Below are 10,000 nucleotides of genomic sequence, written 5' to 3'. Positions count from 1 at the left end.
TAGTGTTTGGCACCCAAATAATAATCTAAAATGTAAATTTGATGAGGGAATCTCATTATATGTAACTTTTACTGTAACTGTTACTGTGTTACTGTTTATTGCATTATGTATATATATATATATATATATATATATATATATATATATATATATATATATATATATATATATTATATAAGTCTATCTGTCTATATGTTATCTATCCATCTTTCTGTCTACCAATATGTCATCTACCTATTTTTCTATTTATTTTTCAATCCGTCTTTCTACCAATCCATATTTATCTATGTCGCCTTTTAAGTATATATCAAATTTATTGAGCTGTCTTGCCAACTATCTAAAAGTCACCTGTTTAATTCTTTATCGACCTTCCTACCTATCTACATAGATACATCTACTAATGTATTTATTGTCAGTCACTTCATTTTTTTTGCTGTCGCTTATAATATTTTTATTTATATATGTGTCCGTCAATTGGTTTATAAGGACGAGAGACGCATGCGCACAACCAACATGACGTTCTCTCTCTCTAATAACTTTTCCGCCGGTGACGTCACAGACTATGGGCGACATCCAATCAAGGGACGCTACTCTTCCGCTAATCTCATTCCCTATATCTACGAATCTTCTTTAAATTGTACGCCTATTTAATATTATGCACATTTAAAGATTACCTGTCTTTGATTCTCTATGCATTTTGTTTGATTGTCACTCTCCATTATCGTCGTTATCACCGAAGACAGACACTGGATCTGATCTATCAAGAGAAAATCAATACGCAATGCATTAACAATGTCATACAATTAAACAGTTTAACTATGTTGGATTGGAAGCGGTATTGATTTTAATGTTTTCATCCAAATATCCATCATGAATGAACTCTGTTTGAATTTTTAAATTAGATCCGGAATAGGGAATGAGATTAGCGGAAGAGTAGCGTCCCCTTGATTGGACGTCACCCATAGTCTGTGACGTCACCGGCGGAAAAGTTATTAGAGAGAGAACGTCATGTTGGTTATGCGCATGCGTCTCTCGTCCTCACTTTCGGTGAAAGCGGCTTGAGACACTTCAAAACCAAATTGACATTCTCTCTGTAAGGTGACGTCCAATCAAGGGACGCTACTCTTCCGCTGTTCTCATTCCCTATAGATAGTATGCGGTTAAACAGCTGATCGGAGTGGAAGTTTACTTCCGGCTGGCAGAAAGCAATGGAAGACAATGGCGTAGAATAGTAAAATATTAGTTTCTGTCGATAATCTTCCGTATTTTTCTGGTTCTAGACATAAATATATATTTTTTTTAATTCCCGTTAATGATGTAGACCCCTATGCCATTTGTGAACACGACTGGTGCCATAATCTTTAGGAACTACAGCCAGTCTCATCGTTTGATGTAGCGAATTACCTCGTCACGACCACAAGTTTCTGTCTACACGGTCTACACTTTTCACGGTAAGTCTGTATTATTTAATCGTTTCCCTATGCTATACCTATACTATGTTACACCATCCACGGCTAATTGTAAGATTTATTCTCAAAAAATCACAGAAGACAGATATGTCGAACCTGACACGGGAATATTAATATATGATATGACCTGCTTCACGAGTCGTGATCATCTTAGTCTTAGTCTCAGTAAGTTTAGTCTAAGTTAAGTCAGTCTAAGTAGTGGATCAATGAGTCTTTGTGGTTACATTCAAATTTCAACGATTTTGCCTTTAAGGTGATGAATTCCTCCGAATTCACCAAAGATTATAAATAATAATTTAAATTAAAAACACCAGGGCAGGCAATGACTATGAAATCAATGTGGTCCCGAGTCCAAATCTAAACTGATTAATACAGTAACAAAACATCATGCCCATAGGACTGTTTTAAAAGCCCCACCCCATTCCAAGGGACTGAGCTTGATCCCGAGTGAATATTTTTTTTCTAATCCCACTCCCCTTGTCAATCCAGCAGTGATTGGGTAGCTGAGTCTGTTAGATCTAGCGGAAAGTACTTTGACATAGACTAGAGTCCTATCTAAAGGGTAACAATGGCTATGGTCCGTTTCGCGCTTTTCAAACCAGGTTAAACTTCGGCTCCATTGAATGACTACTTTTTTATTCGATATTTTACTCAATCCCCCAACTATATAATTTTTAGCCCCACGGCTGATGTTGAGGTATGGAATTGTGTCTCTCTGAATAATTCTAATAACCTTTCAGATGAGTACTCCACATTTCACAGCAAATTTAATTCACTGTTGTTAACTAAGTGTGATAACAACAGTTTTTATCCTCTAGTTTCAATTAATAATATTACCACCATTGCCACAATTTTTTTTTCAGGCCTACAGGGGACTGACTACTTATAATCAGGCCTACAATGGATGGGTACGGATGTAAAATGGTTTAAGCCTCCTAGCTGTGGGAAAGTGGTACTAGCTGCTAAGGTAACCCCCCAATATAAGGGATAGAGGACACAGCATGACCTCTTGCCACCATGGGAAGTCAAAGACCCCACCCAGTCTATTGTTTATAAAATGTTGATTATAAATTTACAAAATAAATTTACATCCATTTGTCACTCTCTCATCTAAGGACAGGGAAAAAAAGCATGTAATCTTATTCCAAAACAAAGATAGAAAGCTACCTGAAAAAGGAATACAGACATAGGGGGGTGAAGAAAGCAATAATGACCTTGCCCACAATGGAAGGTCAATGACCCCACACCCAGGGTAGAAAAATGAGAACTCAGTCAAGCATTCACCATCAAATTGCAAAAGCAACGGATAAAACAAATTTTTAAAAAAGTCATTACAGTACTTTATTTTCTATTTGTGCTCCAACTTCATGTTTAAATATACAATGGATTTCTATTTATTTATTTGCCAATTCAAAAATATTATTAGGTTTTGAATATTATTGCAGAACATATAATATAGCAATGACTATCCCGCACAAATCTTTGGGCCTCTTTTTCGCTCACGAAGTGCCCGAATTCGCGTCAAAATATGGGACGAATTAATTACGACGCTGTTTATCTATGAATATGACTGAAAGTTGGCACACTGTTAGAAAAAAGGTCATTTTAGATTATGTCAAGCGACAAAACTCGTGCGATTACCAGAAGACCGTTAAAAATAGATTTTTACTCTTTGGAGTAAAATATTTCTAAAACTACCGGGCGTGGAGGTTTTGTCGCTGACAAGGTAATACATGAACATTTCTTCTTTTTGGTTGTAAAATTTCATATGAATATGACGAGTACTTTTCCCATATTTTACAAAACACCATCCTAATTTGCTCTTCAAGTTTCAATCTTTTAATCCACTTATTACGCAAGATACAACCAAAGGTCGAAAAAAAATGCCAAAAAAGCGTCCCATATTTTCGCGTTTTTTTCCTCTTTGCGGGTCATCCAAATAAATGACACCTTTAAAACTGTATAACTTGTTTATTTATGAATGGATTTTCAAAATTCAAAAACATTTTTACTCAGTGGAGATAGGGCTTGGATTTTAGACAAAAATTTTCTTCAAAAAGAGAAAAAAACATTTTTCATAGTCATTGCTATATAATAATGATAACAGAAGTAATACTACTACTACTAGTAGTAATACTACAACTAGTACAATTTTTTCACAAACATTTCGGGCAAAAGTAAAAATGTTTAACACATGTATTAGTCTAATGAAAAGAATGAAAAGGATTACAAAGGTATATAAAATCAAGCATTATTGGAAAAGAATGAATAAAAAGTCTGACTGCTTTCTTTTCGTTTCAGGTTCGCCATTCCCAAAAATTGGGTTATAGTGGACTCCGTGTGTCGACAAGTGCTTTCTGCTCAGCATCAAGATGGGAACCTGAAATGTCTGTCTTCACAATCCTGTAAAAGAAATACCAAGATTAAGTTAATACATAGAGCAAATAGTACATTATTGACCTACCACCTCTGGCGTCTATCGTGTCACTGGGAATTTTAATTTTAATATTTTAATATGTTTGAAAACAAAGAAAACTTAAGCCCCATTTCCTCAAATACGCAAGTCATTCATTTTACAGGTCAAAATAATTTTTAAAAAAAGTTTTTCTTTGACTTCAACTTCAAATTCCAATAGTGCCTGAACCTTATGATGAATTCCAAAATGGTTTGGCATATTTATGTGGAAATCTATTCTTTTAAAAAAATAGAGTTGTGGATCACCATTGCTCCGGACAGCAAATGTTAAATATTTATCATCGAGCACAAAATTACTGGCAAACCTAAAAATTCTAAAACTATTTATTTACAAACTCTACAAGTAACACGCAAATATTTTAAAAACTAAATGTAATTCTATCACCTGTGGAATCAAACTATGTATGCTCAGAAAATCTGCTGTACTGTAATGTTCGGGCAATTATTGGCCTTCGCCAAAAAAAGAAAAAAAAAATAAGAACTGTATTTCCTACACCAGTATACAAAAAAAAACACACATATATGTTCTCTCTACACGGGAAATTCCATTGAGTGTTACAAGCGCTGCACCTAACCATCAACTTCTTGTAGATACCGCTAGCTATAACCAATAAAAATGGACAAACTTAGCCCATAATATTTTACATTTCTGGGAATGTTTGTTTTTTCTTTTATGCCATATAATTTATTAATTTTTTTTATTTAATTTGTTGCCAGCGTGTGTATTTTGTACATACATAGGGAATAGGTACATGCTTCTGTAAAAAAAAGGTTTGATTGGTCATTCTGCTGATTTGTGCAGATTGCCTTTTACCACAATGAAATGACAATTGGCTGTAAAAATAACATGTAGACTATAATATTAATATATTCATTTAGCTTAAACGGCATAATTAAGGTTAATAAACATTTCCTCCCAGATCTTAATAATTGAGGAATAAATCAATATGGGTGAACTCATTTAATTCTATCCATCTCATCATAAGAACACTTTGTCACTACGTTGTGTGGCCTTGAGCAAGTCACCTCAGCCCTAGCTCAGTTTGTGGCGCTGTGTTGCGGCAATGGCTGGGTTATTTCAGTCTCCCTTTAGAATAGACTCCAAAGACAAATTTTCCCTAGAGGTGAATAAAGAGAATCTATATTTTTAAAATTTGTTACGCTATAGTCAAAGACAAAAACCTTCAGGATTTTCTAATTGTGTATGAACTATCGTAAAAGGCAACCTATCCATAGCATAGAAGGACATGCTCACAATAGTATTCATTTCATTGCCCTCAAATTTAATGGATCTTCCTCTTTTATTAATTGTCATTGCCCATTCATTCAATAAAACAAAATTAATCAACATAATAAAGACAAAGCTTTTGATTCAAATGAAGTGATGGTTTTTGTTCAGTTATTTATTATCTCTGAAGTTAAAAGTCTTAAAACTCAACCATGTAAGCTTTTGTACAGTCTGGTTATTTGAAAAAAAACTTCTCTTGATGTCAGTTCTTGCACCAACAATTTGGACAAACTTTTGACTTCATTACTGGCTCACCAGACAGGCATTCCTTACATACCTTATGAGCAAATGAAGTCACTTGATATGTGCTCTATTCCCCTTTGTCTTATTACATTCCTCATAGTCATAGATTTGTGTCTTAACTTTGCAATATGAAATATGATTTTGTGCCCTTTGTCTATTGTTATGTGCATAGATCTACAATCTTTTCACTCTCTATTCAACTTCCTTTCAACTGGCAATGCAATGACCTTAAAGTGTAATGAACGGCACAAACGTTGCTAATCTCACTTTTTACTCCCAAAAAATTGCTTGATTTGGACCTATTAAATTTCCTGAGAGTGAGATCTGCTTTTATTTTTATATAGCGCATGCAATATCCACCCAAAGCACTCTACAAGATGTCCCAAGCCAACAGAAACATTAACATTAACATGTAGGAAGAGATATCATGCCTACATAAATATTGTTTTAAACAGACAATCAATACACTTACATTTACATGGTCAATGATTGAGCTAGTTTCTCCAATTGTTGATTGTTCAACTAGAGCCGTTGCTGCCTGCAGTCATTGCGTTTGTTCCTATCTTTAAGACATGAGTAATGGTCTGTTTTTTTCTCTGCCCCATGTCCAAGCTTTAACGTTGGAACCCAATCAGGATCAGTTTCATCAAGCAGTGATGCTGGCCTTCCTGTAAAGGCAAAAAAATTGATTGTTGAAATATATTACGTCATTTCTTGCCTATTACAATCTGGTCCTGGTCCTTGTGTGGCTATGTGGTCTAGTGGTATGACACTCGATTTTGGATCGGAAGGTTATGGGTTCGAGCCTCGTGCTCGACGCATAGTTGAGTCCTTGGAAAAGGCTCTTTATTCACATTCTCTCACCGTACTCAGGTGTAAAACGAATACCTGGCCGTTTACAGCGTTTTCTTTGTCCGAAAAATTGTAGTGTCGCCTAAAAGGCGTCATGTCCCGTCCTACATGTTAAATGTTGCTGTTGACCAGGAACCCCTTGTAAAGCGCTTTGAGCGCATTTATTGGATATTGCGCTATAATATAAAGCTCAATTTTTTAATTATTTTTTTTTACAATCCTTAAGCTTTCCGTTAAATTGACATCAAGCTTTGTCAAATTAGAACAAGGGTAGAACAATTATATAGTGCAATTTCCATGAAATGAAAATTTGTTCAAAGCGCTTTGCAAGGGGTTTATAGCCAACACTTCTTCACTAGAGGAATTCAAGCGTCGATTGAAGACATTCTTATTCCGACAGGCTTTCTTTTGATTATGTGTATAATTAGCGTTGTTCGTGTACTGTGTTAGGGCTTCATGATTAAGTTAATCTATGTTTTGCGCCCAGAGCCCTCCTGATGAAGGGATGTTTGGCGCACTATAAATCTATACCATTATTATTATTATCAACAGCAAGACTTTACATGCAGGTCGAGACATGACGCTTGTTAGGCGATATTACATTTTTTCCGGAAAGAGACAATGCTGTTTAACAGGCCTGCATCTGCCCCCTGAAAAACTTGCCTGAAAATCCTCGAGCTGAAGCTTTTTCAATAACATGAGCAAAAATCCCCATTTCCCAGAATATTTTCTTAGAATTTTACCAATTCAATAGGCTGTTAAACAAAATGAAAAAGTATTTTAATTAATTTTTTGTTCCGGCAGAGCGAAATTGCCAGAAATGCCGGCAAATTTACAGGGCCTATGTTAAAAGCCAGTTACCCAATTTATGCCTGAGTATGGTGAGAGAATGTGAATAAAGTTCCTTTCCCAATGACTCAACTGCTCAGAACGGGTCTGGAACCCTAATCCTTCCAAAATGACGGTGATAACTATACCACATAGCTGCAATTAAAGTATCGGGATCCCAAAGGACAATTTTTTTAAATTGAAATTTTTAAATTATTATTATTGTCATATTTGGGAAAAATTCCATATGGAGGCCCTAATTCAATGACTATACGAAACATTATAACTAATCCTCACCTTGAGTTAAAATTAGTTTCTAACTATGAAAATTATGAAAAGTCATTTTAGTGGATTGATAGAGGTCGATTGTTTCTTTCTTTGGATTAAAATTTAAAATAATAATAATTACAATATTAATTTTGTCAGTAAAAAAATAACCATTACTATCATTATAAACTGACACTGGCAATCACTAAGCAGCGTGTTAAACTTCTGTCAAAAACTAGCATTTACATGTCCAACAGAGGTGTAGAAAAGCAGTTTGTTCGTGTTACTTTACAATACACCACCAACGGAGGAACGAAAAAAAAAAACTTAAGAAAAACGCAACCTTACTTTTAATATTTCTTCAAATGGAGAACATGTTTTAAAAATGCAATAAAATAATCTTGACAAAGCATAAGTTATAAACTGGAACATTATAATTCTAAAATGAATGACCAGAACAACAGTGAAAGACTTCCTAATCTCATAAAAGCCAAAAAGCTTGAAAACGAAAGTAGCCTTATCACTATCGGTAATGAGGCATTTGGTTTTGATTTAGAGTATGTTGCACGAGAAATGCATGAATTATTCATGGTCCTATCTGATAACTAAACACAACAAATAAAAGATCATCCATCCGGACCGTGTATGGACCATAAAATTAAAATGATTCCTTCTAGACCGCCTACACTACAGACTACAGATTACATCTGCTGAGTCTGAGATGAGTCAGATGATTTCTCCAACTTCGGAGTTTCGCATAGAAAAGTCACATCGGTGAAATATCTCTCCGTAGATTTTGTTAGACCACCGAGTTTGAAATTTTTGATTTGATTTCTCTTCCACGAAAAAGAAAAAAAAACACATATTTACTAAATCATAAACTTGCAACGTCAGAAATTAAGGCAAGGACCTTGGTCGTTTGCCGCCAACTCCGTGACATGCTATGGCCCACAATGGCTACATGATGATGTTGGAGCGAAGTAAACTTGCTTTGTTCACAATAATTAAAATTAATTCATATCGTATATATAATATTTAAGATTTTAATTTATCCATCAATTCTTACCTTTAACAAAATGATCATTGCAAACTCGGTGGCTGCAAGTTAGATTTGAGCCATCGCCAAATCCCTTTCTTCTGATCGCTGCAACTGTCTCCGCTGGGTTAAATTTATTATTTTTGGGTCCTTCGTCTTCCTAATGGATGGTAACCTGAACATTTTGACTCCATCTCGACCCTGTCTTCTAGTGCATCCGATGATTATGCAGTTATTTGGCACGTTTCACGTTTTAAAAATTGGACTAGAGCTTGTTTCACATCAATGTTTACAAGCCAGCCAAGTTCTTTTGCCATCCGGAACTAAAGTAGGTCATTGCGTGACGTCATCAGCATTCTATCTATAGCGAAATGTTTATCGTGGTATCGGAATTTGCCAATTTAGTTTGTATCTATCTCAAATACGGACTGCAAACAGTGACGATTACCATGAATTATTAAATATAAGTACTTACTAAATATTTCAGTTTCCGTTCATCCCCATTATTATTACAATTGTAACTATGCATCCATCAAATGTGGTGAGTATTCCTATGGTGCTTTTGTTTCTACTGAATTTTTCATTGTCACCATTGCTAATGGTCATGTGTCCGTTTGTCGGTCTGTCTGTCTGTCGTCTTTCTGCCTATCTACCTATCTGCCTATCAGCCTAAGACATATAGTTTAGCATGTAGTTATCTCATATATATATATATATATATATATATATATATATATATATATATGTTTATATATATATATATATAATATTATATATATATATATATATATATATATATATTGAGTGTTGGTGGGTACTTGTAGGTACGAAAGTGCTCGATAATGGTGGTTAGAGCTAATGTATAATGTAAATTTTCACTCACATCGTCTCGGCCAAAAAAATGTGAGTGAAAATTTACATTATATATATATATATATATAATATATATATAATATATATATATATATATATATATATATATATATATATATATATATATATATATATATCCGTCTATCTATCTATCTATCTATCTATCTATCTATCTATCTATCTATCTATCTATCTATCTATCTATCTAGCTATCCATCTATCTATCTATCTATCTATCTATCTATCTATCTATCTATCTATCTATCTAGCTATCCATCTATCTATCTATCTATCTATCTGTCTATCTATCTATATATCTATCTATCTAATATCTATCTATCCATCCATCCATCCATCCATCTATTCACCTATCTATCCAGCATTCTATTACTCTATCCCTCTTGCCTCACCCAAAACTAAAGTAATTTTTCATTTCACTTGCAAATGAACGCCCAATCACATGGAAATCGCCGCTTCACATCCACCCAGATCCACCCCTGTTCAATGCCAGCCCCCACCCAACACACAGCAGCAGACATCCATGTCTGACACCGAAGGTCGTCACGGCATTCATTCCACGTCATTCCCCAATGGATCGAATCTTAGTGTTTTATGGCTGACATTTTACGGTATCTATCCGTCCAGATTAAATAAATATCTATAGGGAAA

General features: G+C 34.6%; 1 protein-coding gene and 2 long non-coding RNA genes across 4 annotated transcripts in view; 2 read left to right on the top strand and 1 right to left on the bottom strand.

Annotated features, from left to right (window-relative positions):
- Positions 1 to 10,000, top strand: part of LOC144967042 (neuropilin and tolloid-like protein 1) — a gene marked incomplete in the record, with an annotated part of 130,706 nt that overhangs the window by 32,941 nt on the left and 87,765 nt on the right.
- LOC144967040 (uncharacterized) lies at positions 2,346 to 4,720 on the top strand. Its single transcript, XR_013644308.1, has 2 exons — positions 2,346 to 2,436; positions 3,771 to 4,720. It is a non-coding gene; the product is annotated as an uncharacterized LOC144967040 (long non-coding RNA).
- LOC144967041 (uncharacterized) lies at positions 3,733 to 8,775 on the bottom strand. 2 transcript variants are annotated; one of them, XR_013644309.1, is made up of 3 exons: positions 8,489 to 8,775; positions 5,948 to 6,143; positions 3,733 to 3,872 (listed from the first exon to the last, which is right to left on the bottom strand). It is a non-coding gene; the product is annotated as an uncharacterized LOC144967041 (long non-coding RNA). The 2 variants fall into 2 exon arrangements; XR_013644310.1 differs by lacking the exon at positions 8,489 to 8,775 and adding an exon at positions 8,293 to 8,340.

Source organism: Berghia stephanieae, chromosome 3 (genome assembly GCF_034508935.2).
Source record: "Berghia stephanieae isolate SIO BIC M18660-M18661 chromosome 3, UCSD_Bste_1.3, whole genome shotgun sequence".
Taxonomy (NCBI): domain Eukaryota; kingdom Metazoa; phylum Mollusca; class Gastropoda; order Nudibranchia; family Aeolidiidae; genus Berghia; species Berghia stephanieae.
This window is presented reverse-complemented; position numbering and strand designations above follow the sequence as displayed.